The sequence below is a fragment of the Dipodomys ordii genome, unplaced genomic scaffold (assembly GCF_000151885.1).
Source record: "Dipodomys ordii isolate 6190 unplaced genomic scaffold, Dord_2.0 Scaffold46, whole genome shotgun sequence".
Lineage (NCBI taxonomy): Eukaryota > Metazoa > Chordata > Mammalia > Rodentia > Heteromyidae > Dipodomys > Dipodomys ordii.
In genome coordinates this window covers 9629579-9656842 of record NW_012267262.1, presented here as the reverse complement: position 1 = coordinate 9656842, position 27264 = coordinate 9629579, and the positions used below count along the sequence as shown (strand labels likewise).

At 36.1% G+C, this 27264-nt stretch overlaps 1 pseudogene; it reads left to right on the top strand.

The window, feature by feature from the left end:
- Positions 1–27264, top strand: part of LOC105988058 — a 131068-nt pseudogene that overhangs the window by 36301 nt on the left and 67503 nt on the right.

Here is a 27264-nt window from a genome sequence, read left to right as displayed (position 1 = left end):
AGCAAAACCAAGCTCAGGGTTGAGACTGCACTGACATAAATGTGGGTCTTTGGAAATGCAATCTATAGATTTCAGAATAGGTTTGTGGTTCCAATACTGAAAATAAAACCAGATTTTCACTAATGCCTTTGACTATTATACAGCCAAAGAGGCTAGTAATCATCACTCCTAGTTCACAGCATTTGCCTCTGCTGGATGAGAAGAACTTACGCTAATGAAATTTAATAAAAAAATATCATTTCCAGTTCTCCCATGCTAAAGACTAAAAATTGTAGTCACTGTAGAACCAGTGAAATCACTGACGTTGGAGATAGAATTATTTATTTTTAGGATAAAATGCAATTCTTGCACATCCTACAACTATCATTAGTAATCAACGTATTTTACTAAAGCCAAGAATTTATAGGCAATTGATGAAATAACCTGTGATATAATCAAAGATCAACTTTTCATTTTCTCTGAAACTCATCTTTGGGTACTTTATAATATATTTTCAGCGGCAATTAATACAAGGAACAGCAAACAAACAAACAAAAAAACACAACACAACTATACCCATATCCCTGCAGTGATTAAAGAACAAGAAATTGAGAGACACAAGAAGTGACAAGGGAGAGAAGAAAAGGAAGCCTGTGACAGAAGGCTGGGGAGAGGAAAACAGAATGATGGATAGTGTGGGGTATAGAGCAAGAAAGAGCAGTGGCTGGAACACCACAACAAAGGTGATGGATAATAATGAAAAGATGCCTTCTTAAACAGCCATGTGGCAACACTTCAGGTAGATTGATTTCACCTGAGAAGTGTGCCTTAAATGGGGAATACCTTAGTAGCTTACACAGTCTGAAGAAAAACACAATACTGTTGTATAAAATACTAAACGATGACATGCCATGCTTCCAATAATGCCTTCTTCACAGTTTGAAAACCACCATTACTGTAGATGTTCACAAGTTGCAGGGATTTTAATTAAAATAGTTCCACGTGAGTCAACTAAGCCTGGCAGTCTTGTCAATGTTTGCAGTACTGTAAATGGTGAATTTGGCTGCCATTGAATTATGTGAGGTTTGCTGGGGACAGGGACATTCGTTGCCTGTTGCAAAACTTTCACCACGTCTGGAAGGCCCCTAACAAAAATGTGTAGCTCAGACAAGAAAAGCCTAGCCCTTATCAAAGAGGACCGTTAGAGCAAGCAGCCGCTAAATGCTCTTTCTTTGAGACTGACACATCTGCTTTCAGTTGCCGTGCCAAAGGGTCAGAGCTCAATCACAAGCCTGTGGCACCCCCTGCTGGTTAAAAGCCTATGCTCATTTTGTTACTTTACACCGAGCTAAACATTGCTGTCATTTCACACTTCTTTAAACATTCTATATGAATTTAATTATCATCTGTTTGGACTTCATTTGTTACAGGGTAGAGACAGTTTATTATAGATGTTCACATTTTAGGTTATGTTTTCTTCTTCATCCCTCTCCCCCCACCCCCACCTTTCCCTCCACCAGTTATTACTCAAGATTCACCAAAGGCTTCAAGCTTCTTCCATCAACCCACCAGGCCTCAATTTTTCTCCTACCCGGCTTTTCGATGAGCACGGTCAAGAAATTAAGGATCCTCTTCTGCTGAAGAATGAGCAAAAGGTCTGGGTCTCTTATGGTGCAGCATACAGGTAGGAGAGAGGGATTTATTCTGTCTGTCTTCCATCTTTCCAGGGGTGAGCTAATCTATTTCAGAGAAGAGAAACCAGTGAGCACCTTTTTTGAAAATTCTTAAAAATTCTTTGAATCCCAGTAAAATTGCAGGAGCATATTTTGAGACAGTATTGTTTATGGGATATGACCTCTCTCTCTCTCTCTCTCTCTCTCTCTCTGACTTTCTGTCTTAATGCCTTGTCATAGTTCTTGAAGTCTGCCTGTCAGCACAGCAAGAGGGATTTGTTCATGTCTGAGTAGTCACCTTAATGATAGCAGATGGAAACGCCACGGGGGGCCCAAGCCCATCACACTGTCATTGTCGCACACTGCCCTGACCTGCTTCCACTCCTCTATTTTTTTGTCCCTTTTTAAAGGAGAAATGGATGGTAATTGAAAAGGATCTTAAGCAAGATTTATGAAGCTGTAGACAACATGATTCCCCAGTATCTCTCTATGTTTTCACAAATAAAGTCTTAACCTTTTAAGCACCAGTGACAAGACAGCTAAAGACAAATTGGTAAAGCTTGTAAGCCTTATCCTATCAAAGTTATATTCCTCAAAAGTGCCTTACATTATCCCACAGTAATTACTGGTTATTGCTGAGTATTGTGTAAATTTTTTTGTAGATTGGTAAATTCCTGCATAAAATTATCTGCATTTCCGAAGAAAGAAACAGGCTGTGGCATACAGGCACTGATGAACTGGGCTGTTGTGTTGAATATCTCGGAAATTTATGCATATTTTGACAGGATACATCCCAATGAACTCTGCATCTGCTTGTCAGGAAACTTAAACACACTCTTCTGCCTATTTTTAATTTTCTTAGCTCATTAGCGGTAGGGAAGAATAAGGAAAATAATTTTGCACAAACTGGATAATTTGGTCTTATGTAAATTATCAGGAAAACAACATAGACTAACGTAAGTCTTCACAAAACTATGGGCCTATTGGATTTCTTATCCTTTCTATGAGTCAAAATTCCAAATACTGAAACAAAAATCTCCTCAGAAATCCCTGAAGGTATTTGAAGAGATTGATAGGATAAGTTGTGATATAGCATATTCAAATTTGTCTCTGTAGCATACATGCTTAATTATTTCCTATGTTGGATAATTTATAGAATTAAAAATAGCCTAGTAAGTGGTGAGGTTTTCTCTCAGAGGCACTTTTAAAAATATAACTTATTACGCTCTGACTTGAATTGTTCATACAATGACAGAAAACAGAAGTAAAATTTAAATTACCAAGAATTTTGGAAAAGTTTAGCAAGCTCTTGGATCAAGAAAGGCTTTCATAAAACATATGTCATTATGTTATTGTCAGAATGAGAACAATATTTAATTTTGGTGTTTTTCATTAACTTGTTAGCTAATCATATCATATATTTGGGATGATTAGTAATATGCAAATAATCTAGAATATTCTGAAATCAGCTGAGTGTTGGATTGGGAGAGCTTTATAAGTCATTTGTACTTCATTGTTCCTTTAAGAGAATAATTCTGCTCTAGTTTTGAAAATGAAGCACTGGTCTGATATAAAGTGCCGGCAGCCATTGCAACATTTTGTTATAATCATTACAATTGGTGTGATTAAGAAGTTATTGCTACATAGTTCAAAGTACATTGAGAAACTGAATTTGTAATAGAGTGTTCATTTTCAGGAAGTAATTCTAGCATGTCTAATTTACGTGATAGACATATTAAATTATGAAAAAGGGTGAGATTGCTCCTTTCCCAAGATGATTTTGTCCTATTTTTGTCTCTTCCCCCAAAATTTTTATCTTGAAAAAATTTTAATCTATGGCAGAATTGCATAGTACAGTGAATCTCCATGAACTCCTCACCTAAATCCCCCGAGTTAAAGAGTTTTCCACATTTGTTATATCCTTTATATCATCTTCTCTCTTCATGTAATATACAGTCTTATTCAAGCTGCCCCAAATATGCTTTTGGGCTTTTTGCAAAAAACTCCCTAGGGCATTGGGCTATTTTTGATAGTCATCTTAAATCTAAAGTACTCTCTCCCCCTTTATTTTGTTTTCCATGATACTGATTCAAGAATCCACACAATTTTGTTTTTGCAAAATGTCCCACATCCTGAGTTTTTTTGTCTTCTCATTATTAGATTCACTTGCAATAATTTTTGGCAAAGAGGCTGCACAGGTGATATGGTTGAGTCTTTTAATTCTAGAGTTAAATAGCAAATTTCTGTCACCAATGTTGGGAAAAGTGACTCATTTTTCACATAATGATTTTTTTTAATTTGTGGAATGCTTGTGATTTGATTTTACTTCTCAAATTCACCTGAAACAATGTTCTTAAAATATGTAGCATGAAAAGCAAATCCACTTAACATAATATATACAAAATGAATGTTATATGAACAACTTATTGTTACTCTCCACAATATTCTCATCATTGCAATTCTTTTTAAAAATTACTTACTAATTATTCCCAGAACATTATAACTCAGCAAAATAAAATAAAATATCCAATTTAGGTATGGTATAAGTTTGCTATGTTAATAAGGAATTCACTTATGTATGGATTTTCTTAGTCACTAATTATTGTATACTGTATTGTTTGTGTTCAATTTTATGTATAAGTATGATGTGCAGATAGATTTTATTTTCCCCCTATTTTTCAGATCTCCATTAAGCCCTGTTTTAAGCTTGACCTTTGATCAAGTGACTGCATTTGTCAGAAGCGGTGTGAGAGTAGCCTGTAAGGCCTCGATGGATCCTAATGCTCTTCTGCTACCTGGATGTGAAAAGTAACTTAATTTGTGTCTGATTAAAGTACTCTATCACCTGATTTAGGATTTCCCAGAGGGAGGGATTTGAAACACTACAACATGTTCTTTGAATTGTCTTTAAGCAATTATCTATTGGGTTGACTTAAAGTATAATGAGGTCATATCTAAAATACTTACACTGCCATTCTTTACCTTTTAAATACACACACACACACACACACACACACACACACACGGCACAAGAAAATATTTTTTTGCAGCTGGTTAATTTTGTTTGAAATGTAAAAGCTGGTTTTAGTGGTTTTTTTCTAGGTTAACAATCTTAAATAGATTCATATTTATATATTTATTTGATTATGAAGAAAGTGAAATGGAGGCAACATGCTGGACAGTTGGCGTGGTAGTGAAGAGGAGAGAGGAGGGGCTGGAGGATTGTGAAGTTTAGCCTCCTCTGTGGCCATGATTGTCCATGAGCAGAGTGATGTCAAAATCTTATCTCAGATAAGAAAGCTGGCATTTACTGAATTTTGACTGTAGGCCAAGCACAGTTACAGATGATGGATAAGACTATTTAATCCTCAAGATGATGGCTTTAATCCCATTATTCCCTATTACTCTACTATTGCTGCATTTTTTCCAGAGACAGAAATGAAGATAAAAAGTAATTTGCCTAAAGAGGCAGCTGGTACATGGTAGAGCCAGGATTCTAACCTAGGTCTTCCAGCATAGTCCAATGAAGACAGAAACATACTTTATGACAAATGAGTACTTGAAATATGACTAGTGTGACTAAGGAACTGAATTTTTAATTATATTTAAATTAAACTTTAAAAACTGAAATGGAAATAATATGACCAGTGACCAATATTTTGGATATTTCAGCATGATGTTGGTACTGGGATAGATGATTTAACTAGAAGATTTTCTCTAGCTTTAATATTGCATAATTTAACAAATTATAGGTCTCTTTAATAGGCAGTTGAAAAGGCCGAAGTAGACCACATACCTAGAGCAGCAAAATCAGTTTGATGAGATTTGCACAGTCCAATCAGTGACAACCTATCACGAAATATGTCTGGAAGGACATAACATTTTACTCCTTGATGAAGCTGCTTGAAAGAGCTACAGCTCTTTCTCCCAATGACTGCTGTATTTTGCATGCAAGATTAGAATCTGTTTCTTCTCAATCTTTTTCCTTAAAGAGAGAAAAGAATTCATCAGTATTCTTTCATAGTAAGCATTGTCCATTTATAAGATTTAAATTTCTTTTGACACTTCCTCAACCTGTCAAACTCGCCTAGACCTTTTCCTTTAAATTTACATCTAGGAGTGTATAGTGTTAACTCATATAGACTCCCTTTCCTCCCCTCCCCCGCGTCCCCACCGCCCACTCTACCCCAGTGCTGGAGATTGAACCCAAGACATTTTTGCATGCTGGGAAAGTTCTCTACCACTGAGCTACAGCCTCTATCTTTGATTTAGTCCTTTTCAAATTTTGCTTCCTGAGGTATAGTGAATTCTGTTTCATTTGAAATGATTCAAATTAGATCTATATTCTAAGTCAACAATGTGAAGCTGTTTTTATTTAGTACAAAGTAATTGATTAGATAATAGACTTTCTATAGTCCACTTGAATTTTCTTTATGTTCTATAAAGTGAATTGTTTAAAGCCTTAAAAATAATGCTCTCATTTTTCACATTTCTCAGAATATTGCTAAACATTTCTATTCACAGCACTAGGACTGGTTTCTGTTGTGTAACATGCTGTCTGGTAGGTCTGAACATTATTGATGAGTCAGTTCATTTTATCAATATAAGATTAAGTTACATTAAAGTAATGATTTTTCTAAACTAAGAATGAAATACAACCTCTCTATCTTGTATTTTTTTCCTGGTACCTATTACAGTGAAGCCTCCTAAGGCTTCCTGAAAATACCGAACTAGTTTGTGTAGACCAACTGTTATAAGCATAAAAATGCCTCCTAGTGTGTTTGGAATACAGACTTACGATGAAGATAATTTCCTCAAGTGATTAAAAATCATTTCTTGTTTTGTTGTTCTATTAATTGTTTGTTAGGGACAGAATCTCCCAGTATTTTAAACAATTAAAAGATTTAAAAATATACATCTTTTGTTTCCCAATTATAAATACCATGGCACATTATAAATGTCTGCTTCAAAAAGATTATGCAGTAGATTTTTATCTTACTAGTAGAGTTATTATGCTAGCAAAGAATATTATAATTAAATGCTTTATATTGCAACAACAATAATATTGTTCTTTTCTTAGTTGGGAAGTTTGTGAGGGATTTCCAATTAATTTTGACTTCACAAGTCAACAGATACCTGATCAGTTTGAGAAAGTGGACATGGACAGCCATTTTCTACAGAACAAGGTCAGATTTCATTTTCTCTGTTTAATAGACAAATAGTATACAATGGTGACTGAGAGAATATTCTAGTCTTTATTTTTAAGCCGAAAATATTTTTATAAATGTTGGATCAAGTGTTTTCCTTATTGCTAATTAAGTATTTCAATACTGAAGCAAAATTACTAGTTGGAAAATATGCTATTTGAATTGTCATATAAATCTTGTTTGTTGCTGGGTGCCAGTGGCTCATGCCTGTACCCTTCCTACTCAGGAGGCTGAGATCTGGCAGTTCAAAGCCAGATCGGGCAGGAGAGGTTAATTGGAGACTCTTATCTCCAATTTGCCACCAGAAAACTGGAAGTGATGCTGTGGCTCAAAATGGTAGAGCATTAGCCTTGAGCAAATGAGCTCAAGGACAGTGGCCAGGCCTAGAGTTCAAGCCCCACAACTGGGGAAAAGAATCTGTTTGTCATATTTTCCTTGTACCAGCTAAATTAATAAATTGTAATTATTCGGAAAAGGGTTTAAGATGGTTGTTATATCTTCATACTTCAGAATTTGATCTGTTTGGGTTTTTTTTTTTCCAACTGGGATTTTTTTCATTAGTTGACATGTCCCTCCATACATGCGTATTCATATATCTTGATCAGCCTACCCTTTCTGTGACTCCCCCTCATCTCTCCACTTTCCAAGCTATCTCAATAAGCTGCACTGTTCCATTTTCATATTTCATATCGAATATTTTTTTATCATGTTCACCCTCCTTTGCCTTTTCTACTTGGCTTTCCGCCTACCTCTAGTACCCCTCTTGCCATTTTCTAAAAAAAAAAAAAAAAAAATGTATGTTAGTTCAAAGGGCACTGGTGGCTCACGCCTGTAATTCTAGCTACTCAGGAGGCTGAGAACTGAGGATCCCAGTTTGAAGCCAGGCCAGGAAGGCAAGTCCATGTGACTCTTATCTCCAACTAACCACCAAAAACCTGGAAGTAGAGCTGTGTGCTCAAGTAGTAGAGTGCTAGCCTTGAACACAAAAGCTCAGGGACAACACCCAGGCCTTGGGTTCAGACTCCAGGACTGGCACACAAAAAAAGGAGGGTGTCTCCTACAGTATTTCACACATGAATATAAAGTATTCTAATCACATTTATCCTTAATTTACTCTCCGTTTTCCTATCCCCACTATCCTTTATTATTCAATAGACTTCTTGGTCAATTTAAGCTAAGGAACATGGATTCTTTAGAAACCACAATTCATTGGCAAACCTAAGCTACATCTGTTTATTTCCACTAAGCAATTCTTCAGTAACACTTTCATTTTTCAAACTAAACTATGAAACACATTTGAAATACTATATATAATGGGAAAAAAAGCTCTTTTATATATCTTGGCGGGCACACTTTGGGTAAGATTATTGCTCATTTCACCTCATGAACTTTAGTTTTTGAGACTGAGAATATCAAAACCAAAAGGTAGAACTAGAGATGCTCAAACAAAGGGCTTCTGTCAAGCAGTTCAAGACACAATGAAAAAGATTCATTATCTCATCCTGTTCCTTCACATTTCTGTATACTACCCATTGAGTTTCTCTGTCATATAAAAAACAATACTGAACATCTTAGTTGTTTCAAAAAGCATATAAAACTAAATAGCACAGTTATACAAATAAAACAGCCTATTTCTATTCTTGTTTCTTTTGACCAAATTTAGGACATTAAGATTTATTATTTATCATTGGTCTAATCCTGTTGACATTCTTTGTTTTATTTTCATTGTAGCATTATTTTTCTGCTTCAAAAAATCTGTATCTAACTATTGCTTAATGACATTATGAATTCTCATTTGGAATTCTATCACTATCCGTAACTCTTCTAGGTCTGTGCTCATTCCCCTTTTACCTTTCAATATTTTCTTTTTTATTATTAAGTTTTTAAATTGTGAAAATACCATACAGAAGGGTTACAATTACATGAGCAAGGTAATGAGTACATTTCTTATCAAGCATTGTTGCCTCCTCCTTTGTTTCCCCTTCCCATCCCTTCCTTCCCATCTCTCCCTTCCCACTCACCCCCCCCCACCCCGCTGAAGTTGTAAAGATCGTTTTCGACATAGCATCTTGTACTTTTCATTGTTGCAATGGGTCCACCTGTATCCCTATTTAAACAACTTGTTTTTTCCCTTTCCGTCCCCAAATTATACCAACATAAATACAGTGAAAACAGGCTTGATCCTGTCTCTATACTGCTCAGTGGAGCTAATGAATTGTATATCATAACATTTTTTGATATTATATTTGTGCCTTCCTTAGCTGGGATATATTTACAAGAATTCCTGGGTATTCATCTTCCTCTTCTTGGACTAAGTCTTCTCAGGTCCTCTAGAAAATAATTAATTTCTATTGTGGTCTTAGAATTCCTTTTTGTCCTTTGAAAACCAGTCTGAAAATTTGTATTTTGGAGTAGGAGTTTGCTTTTGTGTCTTTTTTTCTGATAATTATTTGGACATGGAAATTATGTCTGCTTCACCTTTGTATTTCTGAATGATAGCAAAATCTTGAATGCAGAGCAGCTCACAATTCATTTTTGATGGATTTTTGTTGTTATTTGCATAAACTATCTTAAAAACGGACTGTTCTCTAATATGTTCTTTGTGCATTAGCAAAAGGCAAATGATTTTTGTTTTGTTTTCAGAAAACACTTTGTACTTTCTGTTATTAAGACCAGGTGGACTCTTGCCTGGAATTCAATCTTGTTTTCCCCATTGTCTCTACTCTCTGGCCTTCTCAGTCTCCTTGTGCCATATCCTAGCAGAGTCTGGTATATATTGGCATCAGTAAAGGTCTAACTTAAGCCTGTCATTCTAGCCCTATCTGATTTGTGACTTCATAAACTTTCTTTATCTCACCCCATCCCCACACTATAGATAATATTTATGGTCTTTATGCTCTCATAGAATTCATTTTGTGTCCTTTACAATGGTATTAAGCTAGATGCTATTTTTCTTACACTTCTTTTTTTTGCATAGTTCCAAACAAAGCAGACCCTGGCAAAACGTTGGGATCAGATCATGAAGGACCTTAAGCAGCAGGGATTCTAGTTATTATACCATAAAAAGTAGGAAGATACCTTGAAAATGTTTAATGAAAGGCAAGGTTTCATCTTATTCTTATGTTAGGAAGATTATTCAGGAGATCCTTGACTTATCATTCTTGATAGACTGAAAATTCCAGAAGGGCAAAGAATATTCTGATTATTTTGTCTGTGCTGTAATATCCATATGCTCAGCTGAGTTGAGTTGATTTATGAATTAATTAACACATTCAACAGATACCTTCTTAACCCAGAGAAAAATTGATATCACAGAGATATTAAGGGTAAAAAACCCAGAAGAAGCTTTGCTTTGCTTTGCTTAGTGTGTATGTGTGTATGAAAGTAGGATTTAAGAGTATCACTTATATTTTCTAATGTTGAAAAATGAGAGAATAATCTATAATTACTTTATTATTATTAATTTGCTCTAATGATTTACTAAAAATAAGAAAACATCTTTAGATTTTTTGACACTGTATTTTTTGGAATAAGAAATTGATTTTGAATGAAATCTTAGTTTAACCAAAATAATAGTGTAAAAAAGTGAAACTTGAAAAATTGGCTTGAAAAGGGAAGCTTTAAGGAGAAAAGATTCTCCTTTTGCTATGAAACCTTAAAATCCTTTTAGGAAAAAAAAACTGCCTCCAATTATTTACAGAGAGGTGATCGGTATACTGGGAATTGTAATTTAATAACCTGAAAAGAGCACTTTTAAAGATGGATACAGGCAGAGGTGACAGATACCTTTAGGGCATTTTATTGTAGAATGTTGCTGCTCATTGAGGTAAAGAAGACACTAAGAGGATTACAACAGGGGTTGAGGGAAAGGATACAAAAGCCAATATTCTTGATGCATAGGTTTTAAAGTTGGCTGGAGATAGAGACATCAGTGCCCAACCCCTGACTGTTCTTTTAAATCTCTTATTGACAAGTAAAACCTTTCCTACAGAGAAATATTGGAACATATAATCCCCATTTATACTATGGAAGACAGATATAACCCTGACAATTACAACCTGTTGCTTTTTTAAAACCAGATTTGGAATCTACTACAAATTGACAGTTTGGTACATACATCTTTCAACAGCTCTCTATTGTTACTTAAATTGGTGGCATTTTAGATCGATTCCATTTAAGGGCAATAAAATTATAGGTTTATGTAAAATGAATGAGATTTAAACTCCATGGTAATCAATATAGAACATTTCTTTAAAAGAATATCTGGAGGAAACATACTCAAATGTATGACAGGTGTTACCTTTTGCCAAAGGAAAGCCAACTTATTTTGGTCCAATTATTTCAGAATGTGGCTTTACAGACATCAAAGATCTTTATAGACAACTTTTTTGGGGGGTATGGAAGCAGCAAGAGCACCACCAACTTATGATTTGGTCTTTTGTTACAAATGAGGCTGGGAAAAGGCAAACAATTCCTTGTTTTTCTATTTCATTGGAGAGAAAGTCATTTAGAAATAGCTATTTTCTGTAAATTAGTTTAAATATTGGGAATATACACTTTAGAATAGGAAACAACATACCAAATACATTTCCAGGTCCTTCCTTATTTTTAGAACTATAATTTGATTATTGAACTCTAGATCAAAGCATTTGCTTTGATTGTGTATTTGCATCTTCACTATTATTTTCTACTTTCAACTTTTCCAACACTTGGCTCTAGAGGTGGGAAGATAGAGCAGGCATAGAATTAGAGAAGTTAAGCAGTTTAAGAGACAATAGCAAGCAGGAGGAAAGAGATTTTTTATTACATTTCTTATAGCCGTAACTTTAACTTGTATATAAAATTATTTAATTTGGCCAATGCCTTGTCAAAGGTAAAATTTTAGGGAGTGAAGTAGTTTCATCAGAACAAATATTGTAATCTAAAAAAAATTGTGATCTATGAGTGTCTCTTTTATTATCTTCATAGTATGTTCTTTAATAGACCCAAAAGACAATACATGAAGTGTTTTTTTTTATTACGTTGAACTTGCACAAAAGTAATGAAGGCTCCCCACCATCACCTGACATTTGGGAAAAATTAAATAAGAAATTTTAGCTTGCTCAGCATGAGCATATATCATTTTTTATCATTTGCTTCTACTTCAGCACAGTTTATTCAGACAAGTGAAATTATAATGATCATTTACAGGAAACTATGTATGTAAGTATCAAAAAGAATAAATGAATTTCTTATTTGATTCTCAACAGGATTCTACAAGCTTTCCAATAACAGATATGATAGTCTGTATTTAGATCTCACACTCAATGTAAATGCTTTGATATACATATTCTTTGTGTGCACACACATATGCATGTGGTTGGTGATGCTGGGAATTGTCAGAATATTTTTCCCTTGAATTCTAATTCTCAGTTTTACCTCCTGTTACTCATAAATATTTGGTCTGCACTTAAGCTAATGGACAAATTAAAAAAGGAGGTAAAGTTCTTTCTAAAACCAAAATTTGGATGGGAACATCCATCTGCAATGCTAGAGCCTGGGATGTGGGGCTGCTCTCAGCTTTACAGTGGTTCAGAGGATTTAGCAAGATCCCAACCCTGGGATGGCTTCATTCTTTTATATGTCAACAGATTTTGAAAAATCATGTTCATGGGGCGCTATTTCACAATGGCCTTTAGCTATGTGATACTTCACACATTTTTCTTTTTTTGTATACATAGCAAAATATTGAAAATGAATATCCTGAAATAAATGAGGACCAGCAGCAACAGGAAGACGTAGTCGCAGAGGAAACACACACACACACACACACACATACACACACAAACTAATTTCAAGAGTTGGCATATTTCTTTCTTTCTCTATTTCTTTCCTTCTCTCTTTCTCTCTTTCTTTCTCTCCTTCCTTCCTTCCTTTCTTCCTCCTCTCTCTCTCTCACACACACACACTCTCTCTCTCTCTTTTAATAACACAGAATGCTGCATGAGTGGGTCTGGCAGTGTCTTCCCTACGTAGAATCACTTGGGAACTGTCCAGCAAAATATCTCTTGAAGAACAGCATGGTGTTAATACTGGGTGCCAGCCCAAGGCAGAGACAAAGGACCCCTTCGCTCTTCACCAATAAGCCAACTGTTAAAAGATTAAACCATGTTGTGGAGATAACAAGAATTTAGGCGCTGGCAGCAGGTGCTGTACAAAGAAGCAGTTGGCAGTATGGTTCTTCTGTCTGACTAATTCCAGTCAAAACAATCTTCTGCCCAGTTGCAGAGGAGAGTTTTGAGTGTGATGGCAACTTGGAGTTAGGAGGTTGAGTAAGAGTGCTACTTTAAATGCTGAGCCCTGTGGCGGATGGATTAGTAGAATATAGTTTATCATTGTTCAGAAACTGCAGGGGATTTCCCTCCAGAATTCAGCCACTATTGGCTTTCTGGGGAACACGCAAAGAGCTGTTAGTGAAATCTGCTTATGTGGTAGTACTGTTGTACTTTTTAAAAATTTGCATCTTCTCAGATGGGAGTCATCTGGCATTTTCTTCTCTTGAGAAAGGTCTAGCTACCGTATTGGAATAATTACCAAATATATTAGCTGTGCTTTTATGTCGTTGCTTGATCGCAATTGCAAAATATTGCCTTTTAATTGATCATTTAACTTGTGTTTAAAAAAATCACTTGTTATTCAGAAAATATCTAGTATCACCAAAGATACAGAATAAAATTTTTATTTTTAGAAAATCATTTCTCTTGTTATTGAAGAAAAACCATTTAGTTTGTTTAAAGCATTCTATAGCAGCATTTCTATGTAGTATAATATACCAATATTTCTATAATCCTTTCCTGGTTACTATACTATAGTGGTACTTAAAAATACTCAGAGAAAGTGATCATATAATTTGAGAGGTATATTTTATTATATACAAAGTAATAGATTCCTTACAAGTTGTGTGAATGAATGCTAATTGACATTTAATTCTAAAGAAGAAATACCAGAAGGTGTCACAATACCTTGAACATGTGTAGTCCAGCAAATTATATAGGTTTTATATGATCTAACAATGAGCACAGGATACACAATGCAATGCCTTTCTTATCCATCTCTTGTCCATCCCAACCTTTTCTAAAGTCTCATCTTCTGTCCTTTTATTCTCAGGAGATTGTGTGGACTCCCAATGGTGTTCCCTGCCTTTGATGTCTCCATTCTGTAATCCATATGTCTACCCTTGTCAGATCAACCTTACTAAAATCTGCTGTAATCGAGTCCCCCCCCCCACCTCCCACCTGAAAGCTTTCACTGACTTCCTACAGTCCACCTAACTCCGTAGCCTAAAACTTGATACTCTCTGCAGTCTGGCCAAATTTACCTTATAAGTCTGTCAACAAATCCCTAGGACACATTGATTCCACTTCTTTAACTTGTAATCTGTTTGTTCTTCATTATCCCAGTCAAATTATCTCCATCCTTCATGACCATTTCATATTTTATCTCTTTCAAGATGCTCCCATTCTAGTCCTGAACTAGGTTTTTTGCACGTTTTTATAACAGCAGATTTATAAGGAGTTTAATATAATTATGTGTGCAAGAGAGACAGAAGGGGAGAAGAGGAAGAAGCAAGCAAGAGATTGCTTTCCTCCCCCCCCCCTCCTCCTCCTCCTCCTCTTCTTCCTCCTCGTCATCGTCGTCGTCCTCTTCAGCTCAAGGCTAGTGCTCTACCACTTGAGCCACAGCACCACTTCCGCTTTTCTGAGTGTTTTATTTGGAGACAAGAATCTCACAGACTTTCCTGCCTGGGCTGGCTTTGAACTGTAATCCTCGGATCTCAGCCTAGGATTACAAGCCTGAGCCACCAGCGCCTGTCTAGGTTAACTCTTTTTCTTTGTGCCTGTCCTGGGACTTGAACTCAGGGCCTGGGTACTATCTCTGATCTCTTTTTTTTTGCTCAAGGCAAGCACTTTACCATTTGAGCCACAGCTCCACTTTTGGCTCCACATAATTGGAGATAACAATCTCATTGAATTTCCTGCTCAGTCTGGCTTCAAACTGCAATCCTCAGCTCTCAGCCTCCTGAGCAGCTAGGATTACAGGAATGAGCCACCGGTGCCCGGTGAGAGGGTTAACCTTTAAACTGTGAGTAGACATGTTTCCTTCTCCTGATGCAGGTGGATCCCAATATTGTCCTTCGTGCCTCAGTTTCCATTGGAAAGCGGAGTTCCTTGAGTAGTGAAGTGAGCAGCAGGAGTCAGACAGCGCCGGCTGCCCTGTGGTCTGCAGCCAACGTGTGGCTAATCACAAAGGTGCCCAAGAATGTCTGCTCTTGCTACGCGATGCTCCCTTGCTTGCTGGCTCACAGTATCCATTTCCCTCTTACATAGAAGTGTGCAAGTGAAAGCATGATAAATTGTTGACTGTCAGGAATGCTTTCTCTGCTCTCTTGCTATTGTCTCGCCAACAGCACTTCTGTAGCTCCCCAAGTGAGCATTCAATTCATGTTAGACATGCTGATTAGTTCATACCTCAGAGTGTACTTAAACTAAGCATGGAGCTTATGTAGAGTCCGTACATACTCTCATGATTTTCATGAGATTTGTCTGAATGCCATTTGTTTCCCTTCCCTTAGTCTTCATTGTTAAGCTTTACCAACTCAGCATTATGGGACCTGGTGGATTAACACCACATAATGACTTTGCATGCAGTATTAGCAAAGACATAGCTTTCCAAGACAACCCCTGAGTATAAAGAGTATACAAGTGCAATGCTGTATACCTTGTGTATCAGTAAAACTTAATTTTCTTATTGTACCATTGGCTCTGACTTCCATGAGAACATCAATTGCACTCCCCTTCCCACTTACCATTAAAATACACTTTGTAAATACGTATTTGCATCTGCAAATACCTTGTACCTTCCCTCCTGTCTTCCTTTGCTACCTTTTGATGCAGCGTTTTGCTGCTGCTTAAGTACTTCTGAAGTTGTCCAATCAAGTTTGCTACTGCTACTGAAGGAGGTTAAAACTATTTTCTCAAGGGAAATCTTAGATTGATATTAAATTGTGTTTTTGATCCCCTGAGAGGTAAAAACAAACATATAGAGTAAGTAGAATATGAAGGTATTGACTGACTTATCTGAGACTAGTAATTTTAGATACCAAAACAACAAAAACGAAGGGTTTAGGTGATGTATTCCTAACATCTACGTTGAACCCAGAGACTCCATTAACTATTTGTGCTTTTAACATTGAATTTAACCCTTGATTTAACTAACAATACCATTCCATTGAAAGTATACTATATGTACCGTGTTATGTTTGGCACTATATATAAACACATAGATATTTATGTTTATGCTTATGAGAATTGCAAGTTTTCATTATTATGCCAGTTAGCTTTTCCACTGCTAATAGAAAATGCCTAAGAAAACATTGTAAAAGCCCCTCATCTCATGGCAGCTAGGAATCAGAGGGGAGGGGAAAGGAAGGACAAAGTGTCCTTCAAAGGCACCCCTCCCCATGGTGGTCTGCTCCTCCATCCAGGTCTTGTACCATCTTCTAGTTTCTACCTCTTAGTAATGCTATCTAGTTAATCAATTCAAGAGAGATAATCCATCTATTAGATCAGAGCCCCCATGTTCCAGTCACGTATCAATGTTTAGATCTGGGTCCCAAGCCTTCAACACATAAGCATTTTTTTTTGAGAAATACTTTACATCTAACCCAGAGCAATTTTAAAGCTAGGGAATTGTTTAGCTGTCTGACTTCAAAACTTACGTAAACATTTTAACTGTAATGTAAAATATGGCTCTATATTTGACCAATCTTGAGACATGGTGAAAGTCTTAGCACTGCCAAATTCAGACACACATGGTATCTGAATTTCAGATCTCAGATCTCCCATCTCAAATGAATTGGATCAGATAATATGGAAAATCCTTTTCTGGATTTTTTATTCTGTAATTTCTTGGTATCACCTTATACAATTTCATGACATGTACCATCTAAAATTTCCTCAAAAATACTTGAAATGCTTACGAGAAGAATATGTTTTTTGAGTAAGAAGTCAGAATGAAGATCCATTGTGTGACCCTGGAAAAGTGATTTGAGTGCACCAAACCACAGTTTCCTATATAAAACTGAGTTAGTCATACCTTCTTTGCCCAGTTGCTGTGGAGTTTAAATTAGAAAGATGTGATGTTCAAGCATAATATTTGATACACAGAGTGTTTAATAAATAGCAATTCTTTTTTTGTATATAGACAATTACATTCATAAACCTGTTATAAGTATGTATTAGAGCCAGAAATTTTTGGAAGCATTTGTCCTAAGTTATATATTTGTTTTCTATACAACTAAAATCTGATGAATAAAAGTTACCTGATAAGTAGGATACAATGTTAAAAATCTGATTAGTTAGAACTTCCCTGCCTCTTAAAAAAAATAAATCCTTTTGTCTTGTACAATAGAAAATTTTGCATGTTACAAATGCCCAATAGGGGATGTTACTAACTTTCTAATGGCTTTTGCTGAATGTGTTAACTCACTAGGTAGGAAAATTATTAAATGACCATTTAAACAATATTCTCAATTAATTTCTTCCACAGAGAATTCTAACATTTAAAACAAGAGTTCACAAACCACTTTAAAATGTTTAACCTATGCTATTTAGACCCATACTAAAACTTTATATTGATATGAAGGTTACATATTTGTTTCAATCTTTTCAGTTCACTGCACTGTGTGCATACATATTTCAAGTAAGCTCTATAGTTATAACTCTAGCAAGTGACACGTGATGGACCCCAAATCACTGCACTGTGAAATATGCACAGAAAAAAAAAGGACAAATGAAGATATCAAGGTCTGTTTTATTTTGCGCTGAACTGTAAAATGCCACCCTTGTTGGACAGAAGATCACTGATTCTGAGCAGGGCTCACTGACTGCTAAGTTGTGGGTAGTGTTTTCACTTTCGGTAACTGTTAATATCCGGGGTTATCCAGGCATAATGACCTCAGTATTTGTGACACATTGTTGAATTTTCTGGTTCTTTTAACTTATTTAGACCTTTCTCCCCCCTCCCTCCCCACCTCTCTATTCATTGGAAGACTGGAATGATCCTGAGCCGAGCGATAACTCAGGGCTGTCTAGCTGTTGGTCATCCAATCAGAGTCAAGGCCGTGGAGGGAGTATCACTTGAAGGATACACATTAATCCTACAGAAAAGGTAATGCTCATGTGTTATTTAGCTCAGCATAATAAATATTAATTTCATGACATCTGAGTAGGCACATTTTGATGCTTTTCTGTCTTAGAATACCCATTAGCTATTGTGTTCATAATATCAATCTTAATTTTTAAATCGAAAATAAGCATACCTATGCAGTGTACACGCTATTGTTTTATAATTATCAGAATTCATTTCTTTATAGCCATTTGGATTGCTGATTAAAAACCTTAATTGTGAGTATGTGTATTCTTTTCTCTTGTGTTCTGAATATAGAATACTGAATTGTGCAAATAAATTGTGGGGATGTGGAAGGTGGCTCAGTGGCAGAGTGCTTGCCTCACATGCATGAGGCCCTGGATTTGATTCCTCAGCACCATAAAAAAAAATCTGGAAGTGGTGCTATGGCTCAAGTGATAGAGCACTAGCTTTGAGCTGAAGAGCTGAGGGACAGTGCCCAGGCCCAGAGTTCAGGCCCCATGACTGACAAAAAATAAATAAATAAATAAAAATTGTGATAAGAAAGCAATTTTTTTGCCTTTTAAGGGGCTATAAATGTTCTCCATTTATGTATTTATTTATTTTGACTTGGGAAGTCAATTTAAAAAAGCCTTTAGCTGGGTGCTGGTGTATCACACCTATAATCCTAGATAGCCCAGAGGCTGAGATCTGAGGTTCAAAGTCAGCCTGGGCAGGAAAGTTCATGAGACTCTTATCTTCAATTAACCACCAAAAACCTGGAAGTGGAGCTATGGTTCAAGTGGTAGAGTACTAGCCTTGAGCACAAAGGTCAAGGACAATGAATTCTCTACTGCATTCTTCTCCCTTCCCCCTTCATTCTTCTACGCTTATGTGCTAGCCCCATTCTACCCCTTTGCAAGTACCCATTTCCTGGTACTTATTTTACTGGGCTTTGACTTAGTCTTTTTAAAGAATTACACTATTTGCACTCTCCACAGAGTTCATTACACTTCAGTTAATTCCTTTGTAACCCCAGTATGTTTATTGTAGATTTATGGGCATCCTTTAGCTACCACAAATGAGGGAAACAAGGAAGGAAGAAAGGAAGGAAAGAAGGAAGGGAAGGAAGAAATGTAAGAAGGAAGGGAAGGAAAGATATAGATGGTGTCAGATGTGGGAAAACATGACCAAATTTATGAGGTTGTTGAGTCTCTGAAGGAGGGAAGCAAGGATGAAATGACTATCAGAAAATACAGTGCCTGGAAAAGTTCCAAACTTAGTGGAAAACTTCTGTTTTTATACAAGAGCAAAGAAATGGACAAATCTCTAGCCAGATTATTCAAAAACAGAGATGAAACAAATTACCACTCTTGGCAGTAAATAAATAAGTGATAAGGGAATATATGCTAACTTAGATCCAAATATGTGTTAACTTAGAGCCAAAGGGCCAACTTCTTTAAAGGGCACAAACCACCAAGGCTACTCAAGAAGAAATAAGAAGTCTAGGCATGAGGGCATGCTCTTAAAAGTCAGGAGGATTATAATTTGAGTCAGTCCAGAGCAAAAGTAAGTGAGGACTCACTCATCTCAACAAACAAGTTGCGACATATCTGTAATCCCAGCTATCAGGAGAATAAATTCAGGCCTGGGCAAAAGAAAAATGTGACACCCAATCAAAGAAAAATAACTACATTATAGAAATGGTTTGACTCAAGTGTTGGATTACTTGGGTGTCATGTCCAGGCCCTTAATTCAAACCCTACTATGGTAAAATAAGGAGGAGAAAGAAAAGAAATAGGTAACAGGAATAGTTTTGTGTACCTTACATGCATTAACAACAAACACCAAATAAAGACATTGTAGGAAGAGAAAAGCATAGGCTATGAAAATAAATGAAAAAAAAACTTAAGAAGTTAGCAAAATGAATACAGTACATAAAGATCTATATCATGACAAAAATTTATCTCAGAACTACAGATTCATTTAACAGTAATTAACTCAAAATGGATTATAGATCTAAATGCAAAACATGAAGCTATATATAATTTCGATTTCAACAAAGAGAGAATATTTAGGGTCTTTCATTAATATGATCCAGAAAAATATAAGTTGATAAATTGGACTTCATTAAAATTGGAATCTCTGTGTGTTGAATAATGTTGAGATTAAAAAGACAAACCATAGATGTGTGAAATGTTTGTAAATCAAATATACTTGTAAAATATATTTGCAAAATGTCAAGAATATAGACAAATAAATAATTTTGACAGGTACTTTAGTAAGACTGATATACAGTTAGTGTAAGGAGATATTCATTATCACTAATATACCACTAATAATGAGGGGAATTCAAAATAAACCTGTAATGAATTGTCACTCCATACTTACTAAGCCATCTAATGTTCAAAAGTCTGACATATCAGGAGCTGACAAAGACAGGAACCGTAGAATTGCCATTCTATAAAGTTGGTGGAAACATAAAATAATTGGTTAGTTTGAAAATGAATTGGAATTTTCTTAATATATTAAACATTAATCTATTTTATATCTGTCTAGTTTACTTCTAGAAATTTATGCAAAGAAAATTAAAAATATATGTTCCCACAAAGACTTGTACATAGATACTCCCAGGATTTTTACCCCCCAAACTAATAGAAGTAGAAACAATAATGTCTACCCACAGGTTGAAAGACAAATTATGGTACACATACATGCATACACACATGTGCACACATGCACACACATACACATCTTACCCAATGTTAAAGGGAATACATTCTTGATACATGCAATAAGAGGAATGAAATATCAACGTGATTTGCTGAAGGAAAGCAGCAAATCCAGGCAATTACATGCTGCTTGATCCATTTATATACAATTTTAGAAAATTCTAACTACTCTAGGGCTGGGAATGTGGCTTAGTGGCAGAGTGCTTGCCTAGCATACATGAAACACTGGATTCGATTCCTCAGTAGCACAGAAGTGGCACTGTGGCTCATGTGGTAGAGTGCTAGTCTTGAGGAAAAGAAGCTCAAGGACAGTGCCCAGGCCCAGAGTTCAAGCCCCAAGACTGGCAAAAAAAAAAGAAAGAAAAGAAAATTCTAACTACTCTAGAGTGTTTAAAAGCTGATAATTGGTTACCTAAAGTTTTGAAATAGGAAGATTCAGGAAAGAGAATTTTTTAAGCTATTTAAGGAAACTTTGGGAGTAATTTTTTGGGGGGAGTAATTGATACAGATATGTTTATTATCCAAAAGGTATCAGATTTACTTTCTAAATATGCCAATGTTGACATATTCTGTCAATTATTGCCTAATGAAAGTATTTTTAAAATACTACAAAACAAACCCCAGAAAAGATAAAAAATAATAAGATGATGAGTTGGGAATGACTAATTGATCATGTTAGAGAGAGATAGTGAAAGAAGGCCTTTCATTGATAGAGTTAATCAATTGTCTATAGTCCAATGAAAGGGAGGTGTAAGACAAGTTAGAACTCAATGGATATTGTGGTCAGACCTAAGGTTTTTCCTTGCATACCTGGACTTTGAAAGTAGTGCATTGTCTCTTTAGTTCACTTGGCTTTAGCCTATAGAGATTGCTTCCCTGGTCTAGAAAGTACGTTCTTAAGAGTGAGTCGGCTGGAGGGGAGGGGTGCGGCTAGGAAGGTGGTTCAATGGTAGAATGCTTGCCTTGCATGCATGAGGCCCTGGGTTTGATTCTCAGCACCACATAAGCAGAAAAAGTTGGAAGTGGCTCTGTGGCTCTAGCGGTAGAGTGCTAGTCTTGAGCTGAAGAGCTCAGGGACAATGAGTGGGGTAGAGGTTGAAGACTCAATGTCTTTATTGCCTATTGAGGACAGAAATTGGAATAAGAAAAGGAGGATGATTTTTGGCCTGGTTCTAGTGGCTCCTGCTTGTAATGCTAGCTGCTTGATCAAACTACGATTGCTGAGATGGTAGTTCGAAGTTTGTGAGACCCCTTCTCAATGAAGAACTGTGCCCAGTGGCACTTGCCTGGTACCCTAACCTTCAAGAGCCGAACACAAATAGATAGTGCCTACAAATCCAGTAGGCAGGAAGTGAGACTCTGCCACAAAACTTTCCAGAAGAAAGTAGGGCTGGGGTGGTTAGAGTGTGGCTAGAATTAGTGGTTAGAATGTCTATGTAGCAAGTATGAGGATGATAGTTCAAACTCCAGGACTGCAAAGAGAAGGGAGAAAAAAGACAATTTTTAAACTGTGGTAAGTTTTAACTTTAAAAATCTCTATTAATGAGAAACAATTTGTTTAATCTAGAAAAAGAAGATGAAGGAAAGGAAGGAGAGAGGGTAGTAGGGTAGATAGGAAGGAGGTAGGATTCCTATTCAAATGAATATTGTTTACCTTTTTTTTTTTTTGTCAGTCCTGGGGCTTTAACTCTGGGCTTGGGCGCTGTCCTTGCGCTCTTCAACTCAAGGCCAGCGCTCTACTGCTTGAGCCACAGCGCCACTTCTGGTTTTCTGGTGATTTATTGGAAATAAGAGGCTCACAGACTTTCCTGCCCAGGTTGGCTTTGAACCGTGATCCTCAGATCTCAGCCTCCTTGAGTAGCTAGGATTACAGGTGTGAGCCACCGGCACCCAGCTTGTTTACCTTTGTATTAATGGAAAATTTGCCTTTATCTGAGAAACAAAATCTGTTGCAAAGTAGAGGAAAAATAAAACATTTGAAACACTAGAGAGTCCCACTGTGAAGCTATATGTCATTAAAAAGATAAAGGAGAAGTAAGGACCAAGATATTTAGAGCTTACCTCAACTCTGGATATATACTTTCAAATGCAGTTGTCTTTTTCTGAACATCTAAAGTACTTTAATGATTTATTATTTTTTTTAGGGCAACTAGATTTCTTTATAAATAACAATAAATACCTCATGTGACAGCAACTTCTGTAGATAGAATTTTTCCCTCTTCTAAGTAACATAATATGACTTTAACAAAGGCTATGTAGGATTCAAGACATAGCCTTTTATGTGCTAAAAATAATAGAACGAGCACTTAAAGTAGCAACCTGACAACCCACAAAGAATATTGTAAACATATCATGCCTCATTAGTTCAGTTCTGTCTCATTTGGTGTCAATCATTTTGTTCTTATTCAATATAGCAATTGTTGCACATATTTTCCTTTTAATATATTTTCTGTTCTGTGTATAGGACCATCAAAGAGGAAAGAAAAGCCAATAATGTAATTATCAAGTGACCCAAACCATCTAAAAGTCATAAAAGGTGCTTCTTGCCATAAGAGATTTTGAACATCTTATGAATTTGTTTAATTAAAGTTATTTTTCAGACTTCTACTTAATTGTGATGTTGCTTTGTTTTTAGGAATGTAAATACGTAAGATCTGAACTTCAGTGTTAAATAAATGTGTAGTGCCTCACACCCACACATACACACATAGAAGTTAGAATATAGATATTATACTCTAGTGATCTGTGGATTTTGTTTGGTCTGTACATTATTAAAACTTTTTTTTTATTAGTTATGAGTCTATCACACACACAAAATTACTTCTTTTTATTTTTTTTTCTTTTCCCTGTGTGGTGGGGGAATCAAAAGAATGGTAAGCATAGGATTTTTATTCTATCATGGCGCCAACCAGGCAGGAACTGAGTGATTTAGATAAGACATTTATACTTATATATCATATATTTTCTACCATTCCATAAGGCAGTCCTCAGACCTGCTCTAGTCTATTTGGCTTGTAAAGACTATTAAATTTACAACCCATATCTGCAGAATCAATGAACTAAAAAAACTAATGAATAATACACGTTGTGTACTAGAGTAGTCTGAAGACTTCCTTGATCAGAATACATACAAGATTGGACTGTCTATCTTAAAAACAATGTATAAAAGAAGTCCCAGAGTCTCATGGAACCTATCCCAGTCTAAATAACCTTAATTGTCATCTGTATTTATTTATTTATTTAATACCACTTAAGTCTTGCTGGAAATAGAGTGATAACTGGCCAGTGTTTACAAGACTAGGCCAAAAACACACAATACTTAAGGACAAAGTAAAACCCAGCCAACAAGTGTGGCTGTATAATGCTAGGCAGTACCATTTGAAATTTCACAGCATTTCAGTGAATTGCTCAGTGCAACTTATCTGTTCTTATTAAGAAACATGGAAGAGGAATTCCATTTACTAGTCCTTTGTTTGGATCCTATTTTCAACAGGATAACATTTGATAGAAACCAGGCTCATTTGACCTTGTATGGGGAAGCGAACTTGTCATCATGAGACCTGAAGATAGTCCTCCATACAGTCTGCTAGGAAACGAGGAGCATTAGTCTATGAAATGTTCCCTAAACTGAATCGTGGCTCTTACCCTTTTTTGCCTCTAGTACCTGATAAATGAAGCATTTCAAATGATACACACACATGAATATTCTAGAGATTCATAATAGGTTCTGTATCATCTATGTAATCTAAACAGACATATAGGTGTGTGCATGCTCCGTTGTGCATGCGCAGTGCAGTTAAAGTAGCAAGCTTTCCAGGAGAGGGAGTCCCCTCATCGCTGTCTCCTTTCCTCCATTAAATTTCCTTGTCTACAGCTGGGGACATAGCCCAGTGGCAGAGCACTTGTCTAGCACACATGAAGTCCTGAGCAGTAAACAACATAACCAAAAACTCATACCAAAAATGTCTTAGATATTGTCATGTTTCTCTTTTTTTTATGCACAGGAAAAACAAACTGTTAGAATGTTCTTCCATACCCTCAAATCTTCCATCCAACTTTGTGGACCTCAACTGGTTACCCCACAACTGAATCCAGACTCTTTCTACCTGGCATTAGCATTAGATCCCACAGGTTAAGGCTTAAATCCTGTAAGACTTGAGATGTTGATAGCACTCATTCTGGTAATTTGCTAGAATGGCTCATAAAACCCTAAAAAATACTTTGCTTACATTTACTAGGTTAGTTAAAAATAATACAACAAAGAATTCCGGTGAACACAGACAAACAAGTACATAGGAGAGAAGGTTCCTGAGTGCAGGATTTTTCTGTTCCTGTGGATTTGGTGTATCAGTCTGGCACATTCATGCATTTACATGTCTAGAAGCTGTCCAAATCCTGTACTTCAGGAATTTTTTTTTAAAGGAGGAATGGGTGATTAACTCAACCTGTAGGTTTCCCTTCTCTTCCAAAAAGGGGGGTAAAGGTGGGGCTGGTGCAGAAAGTTGTAAGCTTCTAATCATAGCTTGGTCTTCCTGATGATCAGACCTCATATAAGACTCCTGTAAGAGTTGTTGCAAATAATGCTCCTATCATTCAAGAAATATGTGCCAGGAAATTGGGGCTAGAACCAGGTTTTTTCCTTATCAGTTGATCATTATAAATAGCTGGTTCTTTCCTTCCTTCTTTGATCATTCCCCATCAATGGTTTTCAAAATAGGGCGCATAGACATATATGTCTATTATCAACATAGACATATATCTATATCTATAAGAATCATATATCTATAAGAATCACCTACAACACCTGTTAACGTAGTTTTGGGGGGATTCTGTACCTTCACAATTAACTCTGTAAGGATAGGGATCTGGAGACGCATTGTTAGCAAGCACTCATTTCAACATGCTGGAGAACTCTTCACATGTTCTTAGACAGGGGGGAATGTGAGTGCAAGACTAAAACAGTTTGCAGCTGTTGCCTTTCTATGTTGTGCCCAGATTAAATAGCATTTTGCTTTAGAATAGATCATTGCCTGTTCACCTGTGATGATTCTGCCAAGAAACCAGGCAGTAGGAAAATCTGGTTTTCCATCAACTTATTTAATTTTGTAAGTTTCTCAATATTAATGAACATACAATTACTTTAGGAATGATTACCTTTGTCGTAGTTTTAGGATTGTTTTCTTAAGATGTATTTTTTTCAGACTTAGCTTAGAAAATAAGACAGTCTTTAATAAAATTCTGTGGTTTCCTAATGTTACCTTGTGCATCATTTTAAGCACATCTTTGTCTCATGAAGGATTGTTATTTCAGGGGCAAGGCAGAAATTTTGACAATATTCATTAATTATACTTATTCTCTCATTGTTGCTGTTAGTGCTATACCTGCGCGCGCGCGCACGCACACACACACACACACACAGACACACACACACACACACAGGCACACACACATAAACACAGTATTTTGGGTATCACAGCATGACAACAGAGAAATAATTGTTTGTCTTAGGGAAGGTTTTAACTGCTGAGAAAGCAGTGATGATTGGTAGGGGGTGGAAAGTCCTCCTGCCAGGCTCTATGGAAAATGATCATTTCATTAGAAACCTACAAGTATTTCTGTGTGGAGAAAGTGTCAATCTCTAAATTACTTTTCCTTACAGACATAAAGGAGACGAATCACAGAGGTGGGTGTTTGGAACTGATGGCTGTATTCATTCTAAGGTAAGGATTTCAGAAGTCTTGACTTTTATTTTTCAGTTTTTGTACTCCCAGATTTGTTTGAGAGGCATTCATTACTAAAAGCAGGAAATTCTTTTGATGCACAAATATTTTACATTCTCTACCATTGAGGTTTAAAATTTGGCTTAATTTAACTCAATTCTTTCTTTGAAGTTTTGTTTCATTTTAAAACACATTTTTATGTATACATTACTGTAATATGACTGAAAATTTCAGAGTACCAGTTTCCTTATTCATTAAAATGAGGCTATAAAAATTGTTAAGGGGAATTGTTTGACCAGAGCTGACTTTGTACATATTTTGAGGTTAGCCTAAAAGTTTCTTCCTACAGAGTGAACTATATCCTAACAGATTCTATACCTACCTGGGGTTTGAGTAATGAGTAGCTGAGTCCCAACCATTTATACTAACTGAACCTCTAGACTAAAAACTTCTAAAACATGACCAAATAAAATAATGCCTGTCTCAGCCAATCAGGCTATTTCTGTACATCATGTCCCATTCTCTGGTTATAAATGTAGCCTGCTCATGTGGTGAGGTAAAGCATTCAGAGATTTTTAGTCTGGGCTACAGCTTGATTCTAAAATTGTGAATTAAATCCAGTTAATATCTGTAACTAGACTGCAGTAATTTTGTCTGCTACAATGGTACATTCTGTAAGGTCCATTATAGAAATGCTTACATATCTTGATGAAAAAAAAAACGCTTATGAAAATGGTCATATCAATACTGGCAAACATTTGGGTAATCTCTAGGAATTAGAATACTA